The sequence below is a fragment of the Giraffa tippelskirchi genome, chromosome 2 (assembly GCF_054371585.1).
Source record: "Giraffa tippelskirchi isolate mGirTip1 chromosome 2, T2T-mGirTip1v1.2.pri, whole genome shotgun sequence".
Classification (NCBI taxonomy): domain Eukaryota; kingdom Metazoa; phylum Chordata; class Mammalia; order Artiodactyla; family Giraffidae; genus Giraffa; species Giraffa tippelskirchi.
The window spans coordinates 210,935,694-210,948,049 of record NC_137276.1 but is presented as its reverse complement, the minus strand read 5'-3'; the positions used below and the strand labels follow the sequence as shown (position 1 = coordinate 210,948,049).

Here is a 12,356-nt window from a genome sequence, read left to right as displayed (position 1 = left end):
TGCATTTTGGAAGAGGAATCTTATCCTTTGATGAGTCTCCTATATGGAAACTGTCCTCTGTCAGCATATAGCCTTTACCTTAGGCATCCCAGAGAGACTGTACTCAGTAACTGCTGATTGAGGTATGGTCTGCAAAGAATATGACTAGTGATTTATGGGGAATGTTTGCAGTCTTATTAGTTTGATTTGCTGGAAAGGAAAAAAATTCACCATAGAATTGGAGAAAATTCACCTCAAACTGTCTGGTGGAGGTGAAAGTCCCTCAGTTGTGTCCGACTCATTGCAATCCCATGGACTGTACACTCCATGGAATTCTCCAGGCCAGAATATTGGAGTGTGTAGCCTTTCCCTTCTCCAGGGGATCTTCCCAACCTAGGAATTGAAACAGATCTCCTGCATTGCAGGCAGATTCTTTACCAGCTGAGTCACAAGGGAAGCCTTGGTGGAAAATGGAAATAATAATAATAATAAAAAAAGACCTGATCTCAACAGCAAGGAACTAGGGATTACAGGATTAAATAAAGGATACAATAAATAGATAAATAGCAAACATTCTCTTCCAATAACACAAGAGAAGACTCTACACATGGACATGCCAGATGGTCATACCAAAATCAGATTGATTATTTTATTTGCAGCCAAAGATGGAGCTGTTCTATACAGTCAGCAAAGACAAGACTGGGAGCTGACTGTGGCTCAGCTCATGAACTTCTTATAGCCAAATTCAGACTGAAATTGAAGAAAGTAGGGAAAACCACTAGACCATTCAGGTATTACCCAAATAAAATCCCTTACATTTATACAGAGGAAGTGAAAAATAGATTCAAAGGATTAGATCTGATAGACAGAGTGCTTGATGAACTATGGATGGAGGTTTGTGGAGACAGGGATCAAGACCATCCCCAAGAAAAAGAAATGCAAAAAAGCAAAATGGCTGTCTGAAGAGGCATTACAAATACTGTGAAAAGAAGAGAAGCAAAAAGTGAAGGAGAAAAGGAAAGATATACCCATTTGAATGCAGAGTTCCAAAGAATAGCAAGGAGAGATAAGAAAGCCTGCCTCAGTGAACAATGCAAAGAAATAGAGGAAAACAATAGAATGGGAAAGGCTAGAGATCTCTTCAAGAAAATTCGAGATACCAAGGGAATATTTTATGCAAAGATGGTCTCAATAAAGGACAGAAATGGTATGGATCTAATTAAGAAGAGGAGGCAAGAATACACAGAAGAACTGTACAAAAAAGATCTTCACAACCCAGATAACCATGATGGTGTGATCACTCACCCAGAACCAGACATCCTGGAATGTGAAGTCAAGTGGTCCTCAGGAAGCATCACTACGAACAAAGCTAGTGGAGGTGATGGAATTCCTGTTGAGCTATTTCAAATCCTCAAAGATGATGCTGTGAAAGTGCTGCACTCAATATGCTAGCAAATTTGGAAAACTAAGCAGTGGCCACAGGACTGGAAAAGGTCCATTTTCATTCCAATCCCAAAGAAAGGCAATGCCAAAGAATGCTCAAACTACTGCACAATTGCACTCATCTCACACACTAGTAAAGTAATGCTCAAAATTCTCCAAGCCAGGCTTCAAAAGTACGTGAACCATGAAATTCCAGATGTTCAAGCTGGATTTAGAAAAAGCAGAGGAACCAGAGATCAAATTGCCAACATCCTCTGGATCATCGAAAAGGCAAGTGAGTTCCAGAAAAACATCTATTTCTGCTTTATTGACAATGCCAAAGCCTTTGACAGTGTGGATCACAATAAACTGTGGAAAATTCTGAAAGAGATGGGAATATAGGACTACCTGACCTGCCTCTTGAGAAATCTGTATGCAGATCGGGAAGCAACAATTAGAACTGAACATAGAACAACAGACTGGTTCCAAATAGGAAAAGGGGTATGTCAAGGCTCTTTATTGTCACCCTGTTTATTTAACTTATATGCAGAGTACATCATGAGAAATACTGGGCTGGATGAAGCACAAGCTGAAATCAAGATTGCCGGGAGAAATATCAATAACCTCAGATATGCAGATGACACCACCCTTATGGCAGAAAGTGAAGAAGAATTAAAGACCTTCTTGATGAAAGTGAAAGAGGAGAGTGAAAAACCTGGCTTAAAGCTCAACATACAGAAAAGTAAGGTCATGACATCGAGTACCCTCCCTTCATGGAAAATAGATGGGGAAACAGTGGAATCAGTGACAGACTTTCTTTTTTAGGGCTCCAAAATCCCTGCAAATGGTGATTGCAGCTATGAAATTAAAAGACATTTGCTCCTTGGAAGAAAAGTTATGACCAACCTTGACAATATATTAAAAAGCAGAGACATTAGTTTGCTGACAAAGTTCCATCTAGTCAAGCCTATGGTTTTTCCAGGTGTTCATGTATGGATATGAGAGTTGGTCTATAAAGAGCTGAGCACCAAAGAATTGATGCTTTTGAACTGTGTTGTTGGAGAAGACTCTTGAGAATCCGTTGGACTGAAAGGAGATCCAACCAGTCAAAACTAAAGGAAATCAGTCCTGAATATTTATTGGAAAGACTGATGTTGAAGCTGAAACTCCAATACTTTTTCCACCTGATGTGAAGAACTGACTCATTTGGAAAGACCTTGATCCTGGGAAAGATGGAAAGTGGGAGGAGAAGGGGATGACAGAAGATAAGATGGTTGAATGGTGTCAAGGACTCAATGGACATGAGTTCTAGTAAACTCTGGGAGTTGGTGATGGACAGGGGGGCCTGGCGTGCTGCAGTACACGGGGTCACAAACAGTCTGACACTACTGAGCGACTGAGCTGAACTGAACTGAAGTAGATAGAGGTAACAGTAGAACAATTCCATTATTAAGGACACCTCTATCAAATGGGCCATCTAAATTCTGGCGTGGGAATTGGTTGGAATTATGAAATTGATTAATCAGTTAATTAGATTAGTCAGAGCTTCAAACTTCTCCAAAATGGAAGCCTAATCTCTTAAGAATGATTAGCAAATTCAGTCCTGTCCCAAATTTTTGAAGTGGGCTGAGATATTAGAAAAGGAAATGAAAAACTATTATAATAGTGTATGATTTTAGTAGTTCATAACTTAAGCATGTATTTGTTATTGTTTTTTACTGGCTAAGTCATACCCAATTCTTTGCAACGCCATGGACTGTAGCCTCCCAGGCTCCTCTGTCCGTGGGATTTTCCAGGCAATAATACTGGAGTGGTTGCCATTTCCTTCTCCAGGGGATTTTCCTGAACCAGGCATCAAATCCACATCTCTTGCATTGGCAAGCTTATTCTTTTACCACTGAGCCACAAAACAGTGTGACAAATTTTTATGTGTGCACACACACATACACACATGCATATACTAATATACAGACACATAGTTTATTTCGCCTAAGAAAAGTAACCAGCATACCATTCATTAGCACAAACAAATTGCAAAAACCCTGGGGATGAGAAGGCTTTCAAGGATAACTCTAACTTGAGATGGAGGAGAAAAGGTTTTATAAGAATTAGCAAGAGAATCAGGTGAAGTTCTACTCATTTGAAAGAAGTTAGTCAAGGATGGTTCTCAGAAAAGGCAAGAATTTTGCTTGGGGAGGAAGAAATAGGGATTAACCTTGTGTGCAAAAAGGAGTGGACAAGAACAGCTACAGGGCTGAGGACATGTAAGCACCAATATGGAGAAGTCACTGAGTCCTTCAGGGTTTCTCAGTTTCAAAATAATAATAGTAAAAAAATCCTGAGTAACCTCTATATTACACTACAATTAGCAAGCTCATGGTGCCTGCTTCTATTATTGTATTTCCAATGCTTTTGCTTTGAAATCTTCCTTGATTATAGTCCTTACTAAGCAAGAGTACACTTGTATTTATGGAAATATATTTAAATTGCTTAAATATATCTATTTTACATCAACAATCATTTTCTAAAAACATCTCCATAACTTCAGTTTAAACAGAAGCATCAAGTAGTAATTCAAAAATTATACATACCATTATATTTTTATAATGTTCTAGTATTTTTTAACAAGGGCTTCCCTGGGGGCTCAGTGGTAAAGAATCAGCTTGCAATGCAGGAGATAACGAGTTCATTCCTTGGGTTGGGAAGATCTCCTGGAGAAGGAAATCGTAGTTCACTCCAGTATTCTTGCCTGGGAAAGAATGAACAGAGGAACCTGGCAGGCTAAAGTCCATGAGGTCGCAAAGGAATCAGACAGGACTTAACGACTAAACAACAACATTTGTTGGCAAAGCCCGCAAACAGATGACTGTACCTCCCATTCTAAGTTCAAAAGTGGAAATAAAGCAATGTCTTATATGTTTTTATTCTTTTTTAAAAAAGATATCTGAATGATCCTACTCCCTCTACTTATATTTTACATGTATTTCTGGTGGGTATGGGATTAAGTTAAATAATTCTGGAATTTGCAAAACTGGTTTTCATATTTAAAAAATGAACATCAAAACTGAAAGAATAATATACAACATATGTTGAAACAATTGCAGTGAGAAAAGGAGAAACATACATAATGCAGAAACTTCTTGACAGTATCAGCACTGATGTAAAAAGAGACTTCACCAGAAACTATGATCTAGAATTGAATGAGACATTACCAGTTGAATAATAATAAAGAAGTGAGGAGTAAGTTAAAATGTGTAAAAGATTAAATATCTGATAGCATAAATGCAGTCCTGAAATATACCTGACTAATAGAGGGATTAAAAGAAGGAAAATAGGAAAAAAATGCTTAGTTGACTTGCCATAGATTTTAAATGAAATCAAGTAGTATTTCTAAGCAGAGTATCTGGAATATTAATATTAAAAGCAAGAAGAAAAAAGATGGCGAGTAAAACTCTGGTCTTCTGTCAGTCCACCCTGCCTTCCATTTCTGTTCTCTTTCTTGTCAGCTCTCAAGGCCCCTAGTCTAGTTATACTCTTCTCACAGTCTTAAGTGTTGTGATTGTGCCCTCGGGTACAGCCTCTTGGAATGCCAGCAATCTTTGAAGAGTCCTCTCTAACTGCTTCATGTCCTAACATTTTAGCAAGCACGCAGTTTCTAACACATGAGATTGAAATGTCTGTGACATGAGCAATGTAAAATTGAGGATGGATTCTCTGCATGAAGATCAATGAGCTAATAGCCGAGTCATACATTCAGCTTTGGCAAGAATATCACAAAAATGATGTTAGTTCCTTCTTGATAAAAGTACAATATATAGAGTTGTGACCAGGGATAGGAGAGCAAACAAGACCTGGTGAGTCACCCAGATTCTAGCAATATTAGGGAGCCTTAGTTACTTCAAGGGCCAATGAATACAAGAAGGACACAGAATTATGCTGAACCACTGGTGAAGGACCATGGAGGAAGAGTCTCTGATGAAAACATTAACTGGAGAGGGAAACCGCCACTGCCACACTTCTGGCACCAAAGCAGGAAGAAAACAAACATATCATATGCAGATTTTTTTCTCTTCCTACCCTCCTCTCCTCTGATGCTCTTCTTGGCCTAATCTAACTGAAGATAGGGCTTTCCTGGTGGTTCCGACAGTATAGCATCTTCCTGCAATGCAGGAGACCTGGGTTTGATCCCTGGCTTGGGGAGATCCCCTGGAGACAGAAATGGCAATCATGAGTACACAAAGAATCTGACATGACTGAGTGGCTAATATAAGCACACGATGGAAGGTAAGCCTGCAGGAGAGCCAAGGACACAGATAGGCTGCTATGTCCTTACAGCTAAGGAGAGCTGCAAGGACATGGCAGCTTAAAGCAATCACCTGTAGAAACACTGTATTAGGGGTCTCCAGTCAAACAGGACCAATATAAAGAGAGTTATTACCAAAATTGACTGATATGGCTATGGAGGCACAGAAATCTCACAATCTGCCATCTACAAGCTGGAGACCTAGGGAAGCTCGTGATGTAATTCCTTTGGAGCCTAAAGAGGCCTGAAATTAGAAGGGACAGGAAGGCCTAATGGTACATGTCCCAGTCTAAGTCTTAAAGCCCCCCAAACCAGGAATGCCCGTGTCCTAGGGCAGGAGGAACTAGATGATGTCTCAGCTTAAGCAGAAGAGCGAAATCAACCTTTCTCCACTCTTTCATTTTATTTGGTCTCTCAGTGGAGTGGATAACATCCACACACATTGGGAAAGGCCATCTATCTGCTTTACTCAGTCTACTGATTGAGATGCTAATCTCTTAAATATCCTCACAGACATACCTAGAAATAATGTCACCATCTATCTAGGCATCCCCTTACGCCATCAGGTTGACACATAAAATTAACCATCCCAAGCTCAAAGAGATCAGAAGGGAGAGGAGAATGGGACAAAGAAGAAGAGACAGGACACATGCTCAGACACAGTTTTCTAACATCACTGGGCAGCTTCGTGCACTTTACTCTTTAGCAAGCTTGTAGCGGCTGAATTTCCTATACTTGACACCTCAGAAATGCACTTTTAATTTGGTTCAAAAGATTCTTCCATATACAAGTGATATCGTCTCTACTTTATTAGAAGGAGTTTGTACCTTTCTCTTGCTCTTGAGAAATCCAATTTGTTGTTCCACTGAGAGAAAAGATGTTAGGTGCACGTGTGGATAAGGTGATCATAAACAAGTCTGCATTCAGCACACACAATCTAACCCTGTTAGAAGCCATCAGTTAGGGTATTTTCAGGGGGACTGAAGTTTGTTATGGGAGAACAAAGAAGCAAAAGTCATACTACGTAATAAAAATGGAAATCAGTTGAAATTCTCAGTTCCATTTCCTGAGCCAATGAACATAAAGTTCATGTTCTGCACATCTGTTTGCTAGGATGGATCTATAGTTATGTTAGGGTAAACTAAAATAAACCTCAAGTCGGTTTCTAGGGTCATTCTCAAAGCTGAAAACATATATCTCGGTCTCTCTGTGGGCAGATTTAGGGCCATACCACTTGGGGTTTTTGCGAAGGCAGTGATTTCCTCATTTTTACAGGAACTGTAAAATTACAGTCTTTTCCCATTATATTTTCCCTTTTAAGCTTGGCAAGTAAGCTGTACTGATCTGGTGCCAATATTACATCCATGAGATACTTAAGGCCAAATGTCTGTATTTTAGAGAATTTAATTATAAGGAAAAGAAGAGTTTATATAAAGCCTACTACTGATAGAAATATTTTCATTCAATATATTGTCATCCAATTGTGGACCAAAGCAGCCTTTTTTTTTTTTTTTTTTCCCTGAACCATTTTGCTGCTGTGTTTACAGCCTGGTACTGCAATGCTGGGCCAGCAAGGGAGACTACAAAGCAGACGTGACCAGACACAAAGGTGATAAAGGCTTGTCTCATTTCAATGTTCAACCAAGGTGGAATGCAAATAGCAAGCAGTGCATGACAAAAAGTCAATTAGATCTTTAAAATTCTGCTTTTAATAATCTGATGCTATTCGCAGCTCAGGTAAGGCTTTTCTACAGAGTATAGGATTGTCAACTCGGTTAAATAGCCTTAAAAGCCAGATACAGAGTAATATAATTTTGTCCCTTCAATATAAATGACATTTCTTCCTTTTCCATGCTGTCTTTTAAACACAGGAACACATCCACACCTATATTTTTCTGATGGCTTCTCATTCTTAAATTGTTTAATTGTATACTTTCCTAGCAAATGTTTTTAATATCTGCTATGATAGCACACTGACCTGGTACTAAAAGTTCAAAGGTCAGCATGATACAAAGCATCCTTTCTGAGGGATTATAGGTTGTCTAGCGGAGCCCTACACAGGGACAAACAAACTGGTACAACTCAACAACATACACTAATACAGGTTCGATACTGTGCTTATTGCAGCACCAGAAAGGGAGCAACTAGTTTGAAAGGGAGCGACTGGTTTTCCTTTCTGAATTAAAGAGTGTGTCCAAAAAAATGTACACCAGAACTAAACTGTGAAGCAATTTTTCAGCCATAATAGAAGTACATGGGCTTCCCAGGTGGCTCAGTGGTAAAGAGTCAGCCTCCTAATGCAGGGAATGTGGGCTGTGTCCCTGGGTCGGGAAGATCCCCTGGAGAAGGAAATGACAACCCACTCCAGTATTCTTGCCTGGGAAATCCCATGGACAGAGGAGCCTGGTGGGCTACAGTCCATGGTGTCGCAGAAGAGTCAAAAGCAACTTAGCAATTAAACAATAGAGGTACATACTTTCCTGGCAAAGGGAGCAAGATATTAAAAAACACAAAGACCTGTGATGATAAAGTCCATTCAAATTTGCATCAATTTTGTTAATTTCAAAATGACATAATATCTTCAAGAAGAGTGGAAGTAGCTCTTTACTCTCACTGGAGTTGAGATCAACAGATCCTTTCGACTAGCAGTGAAATATTCATGGAGTTTGACTCATGTTTGAATTTTGATCCAGCCTTGGGTCACCTGAATGTTGATAGTTTCAGCATTCTAATGTCAGAAATTGCATAATACTTCATTAGAGGACTCCTTTTGTGTTGATTAAATGATACAACTTGTAGAAGTGTAGGGCACTTGAGAGACCCTTGCAAATTGACTTATTTGTGAATGAAGTTGACTTGCACAGGTTATGAAATCAGATAACGTTGTTTCCTGAATCTCTCACACTAGTTAGCTGAATGAGCCTGGACAGGTTAACCAACTGCCCTGAATAGCACTGTTTTTATCTGTCAGATGAACACAGTGAGGCTGAGTAGCACTGTTGGGAAGATTGGAAATCCTGAACTGAAGATCAGGCTCCTGACACATTGCTTAGCTCAGAGCAAGTACTCAATAAATGAGTGAAAGGAAAATGATGCAGAAGAGAAAAAATTGTATTTATCCTAAAGCATGATGTGGGGACTAAGGGCAATATTTATATGAGAAAGTATCCACCCCACTTTTTAGGGAACATAGGCTGTCCTACTTCTTTTTAAATAATATTTTGTAGCCCCCAACACTTCTGAGATGGCACTTAGCACTTACTCCCTTTATTCTGCCATTTGTGGGGAAGATGATGGTGAGAAATATGGCAAATGACAAATGGAGGGTAGAAATAAAGAGGAAAAAGATAAACAGGAATTTCTTGCTTTTGCCATTCTAGAACTTTCTTTCCCTGTCCTCACTTTCAACAGAAGGTGTATGTGTGCTGAATCACTTCAGTCATGCCCAACTCTTTGCAACCCCATGGACTGTAGCCCGCCAGGCTCCTCTGTCCCTAGGATTCTCCTAGCAAGAATACCAGAGTGGGTTGCCATGATCTCCTCAAGGGAATCTTCCTAAACCAGGGATTGAACTTGTTTATCTTACGTCTCCTGCATTAGCAGGCGGTTTCTGTACCACTAGCACTACCTGGGAAGCCCTCAACAGAACAGGTTTCTGAAATAAGAATACAACGGAGGGACACACACTGAGGAAAGGTCTTGTAAGGACACAGCAAGAAGGTAGCTGTCTACAAGCCAGGAAGAGAGCCCTCACCAGGAACTGAAAGGACCTGCATCTGATCTCAGACTTGGAGCCTCCAGAACTGTGAGAGATAAATGTTGTTGTTTGAAAGAAGGAAAAAAAAAGAAGCAGCAGCACAATGCATATGATATAAGAGGCTCTTAAAACATGCATCTGGGGTAGATTCAAATCAGTGTGAGGATCTCCTCTCTCGTTTTCTTCTTGCAGCAGGTTTCTTTGTCTCCTGCAGCCATGCCCAAGCTGAACTTGTCGGCAGCAGCAGAGGAAGATTTGTGATCCGAATCTCAGGCACGGAGTTGTTTACTATTGAGTATTGTCAGGCATCATTGCGTTTTCTTCTCTCCTTAATATGTTACTGGCAGTTGGGTGGCTTAAAGCATCTCTGTCCAAATGAAAGATTTTTTTTTTCTTTGTTCTCCCTTCCCTCTGCTTCAGACACATGGCCACCTGGCATATGCTGTGTATTCTCTGTGCAGAGACTGCCAGCTTACAGACAAAGCCCGGGTGGACACGTACGGCCAGAACAGCCATGATGGCTGTCAGCTCAGTTGAACTGCTGGTCATTTGGTCAAACACTCAGCTCAGATGCTTTCTTTGACTGAATTAACTGTGGGAACAGTAGATCCTGTCACATATAGACAGAAAAGAATGGTAGTTCACAAGTTTCTTTTCAGTGCCCCACATCGCTGAAAGACCATTCCCTAAAAACTATGATATTAAAAAAATTAAAAGTAGATCATTATTGGCCAAAAGCACTCCAATTACCTTAGAATTTATAGAAGAAAGAAAGGAAGAAGAGTCCAAATCGTTACTTGGAAAAGACAGTCCCCATATCTCCCTAAAACTTATAAAGATTTGTAGAAAGCTTTGTAATAACTATTCTAGACATAACAGGCATTATTCAAGATTGATATATTTTAGGAGGCAGATTATTGATGTCCTAATTATAATAAAAATTTGTAAAGAAAAAGAAACAAATTTGCAAATAAACATAGCTAATAGAATTTTTTAAAGTGATAGCCACACATATTTTTGGAATTCTTTTCTCTCGAAGTGATACTTTATACAGCACCATTTGCTTTTCACAAAGAGAAAACTTAATAAAGAGGGCATAAAAGATTCAGTGTCTTAATTCCCTTGGTTTTCTAAGGTTTCGTTTCACTGTTGAAAGATAAATGCAGTATTTTTTTGAGCTTTAGATGGATACACAATTGTTGCTATCTTTGCTAAGAGTAATTTGTTTGCAAACGTGGTACATCTCACTAAGGTTAGCATAAAAAACGGTTTATTTGCTGTTATGATAAGACAGTGTTTTCTCAAGCTGGGAGGTTTTTTTTTTTTTTTTTTTTCATGTGTAGTATAATTAAATAGCCTGGGTCATTGACCTATATAAGAACACTGAAGTCCCAGGTCTTTGAAAGGCAGTATGTGGATTTGATTTGTGACCAGATAAACCACTGACAGGTAAATCTAACATAGATATGCCCTTGCCATGGCCCAGGAAATGCAAATTTCAAAGAAAATAGTCAAATGTCATAGATGGCAGAAGCTGTAGACAGGACGTAGCATTGACCCTTCAGCTGTGGTCAGATCCATTTGATTTTGCTGATCACCCCAAACTGACCGTATCCCGTGTTGAGTGGTAGGGTTTCAAAAAAGATGATGAAGGACCCTACCTTCAGTAAACTTGTCCAGCTTTATGCAAATAAAGGAAATTAATAGCACAAGATAATGGATAAAAGATGCCAAATCATTGGGGTCTTTGATTCATCTCTGCCCTCCCTCTTTCCTTTATCCTACTTCCAGTACTGCCAACAGATATTGAATTATGTAGACTCTGTCGTCTAGAATCTTATATACTCTAAATTGCAACTATCCAAGTTCAAAAGTTGCCAAAAGTCTTCTTCTACATTATGGTCAAATCCTACTATTTCATTTCTTAAATTTACCAGAATATCTAGGTCAATGTTTGTATCAGAATCTGTATCTCTATCTGTTTCTATGTTTGTGTCTGTAGCTATGACTATAGCAGTGTCATCTATTTATCTTTTAATATATCCATATTTTCTAGAGAAAAACATTGTATGTAAACGTCCATAACATCTTTCCTAAGCTGACTTTACCACTTAAGTTATTATCGTTCCTTTCCCTGAAAAAATATGTGATTGTTTTTGTGCATAAAAACAGCACTCCTTCAATATATCCATATTTTATTTCCTAGAGAAAAACATGAACTAATAGTCTTTAGCCAGATATTCACAATCTCTAGCAACCTATCATTGAGGCAACTTTTCCACCTTATTTATTATAGTTCTTTATCTTGTACCCATTCTCAGTTGAGTCTAGTTCCTCATTAATAGGAAATATTTTTTCTATTTTCCTCTTATTGATCATGCAATTCTCCAAGTAAAACATTTTGACTCTTCCATTTCCATGTTTTTAAATTCTATGCATTCTTTTGTTTTACTCAAATATAACTTATACCAGGAAGTCTTTCCTGATTTTCTCTGCTTGATGTAATCTCTCAACTTAGATGTAACTATTTCAGCATTTTTCACAGGCTGTTTTGGGTTATTACTTATAGTTGTATTTTCAAGTCAATGTTTGTTGAGAATTTACTTTGTGTTTCAGAATTGCAATAAGAACTGGGCTATGAAATGAAAAAAAAAACTCATGTTGTCTCTATTCAAGATGTTCACAATCTAATAGTGTGACAGACATGAGAAAAAATATGACATCATGTTGAAAGGGCTCTGAATGTAGAGAACAACAGATGTTATTATACAAATATGTGGCTATATTATTATTTAGGTCATTAGGGCAAATACATAATAGGATGAAGATTGTTTGGACTGACAATAAAGGGTGAAGGAGAGTTCACAGCAATCGCATTGGGTGTCCAGTAGGGTG

The 12,356-nt window shown here is 38.8% G+C and overlaps 1 protein-coding gene across 4 annotated transcripts in view; it reads left to right on the top strand.

Annotated features, from left to right (window-relative positions):
- LOC145539140 (uncharacterized) overlaps positions 1 to 12,356 on the top strand; it is a 526,738-nt gene that overhangs the window by 444,346 nt on the left and 70,036 nt on the right. The window lies entirely within an intron of this gene.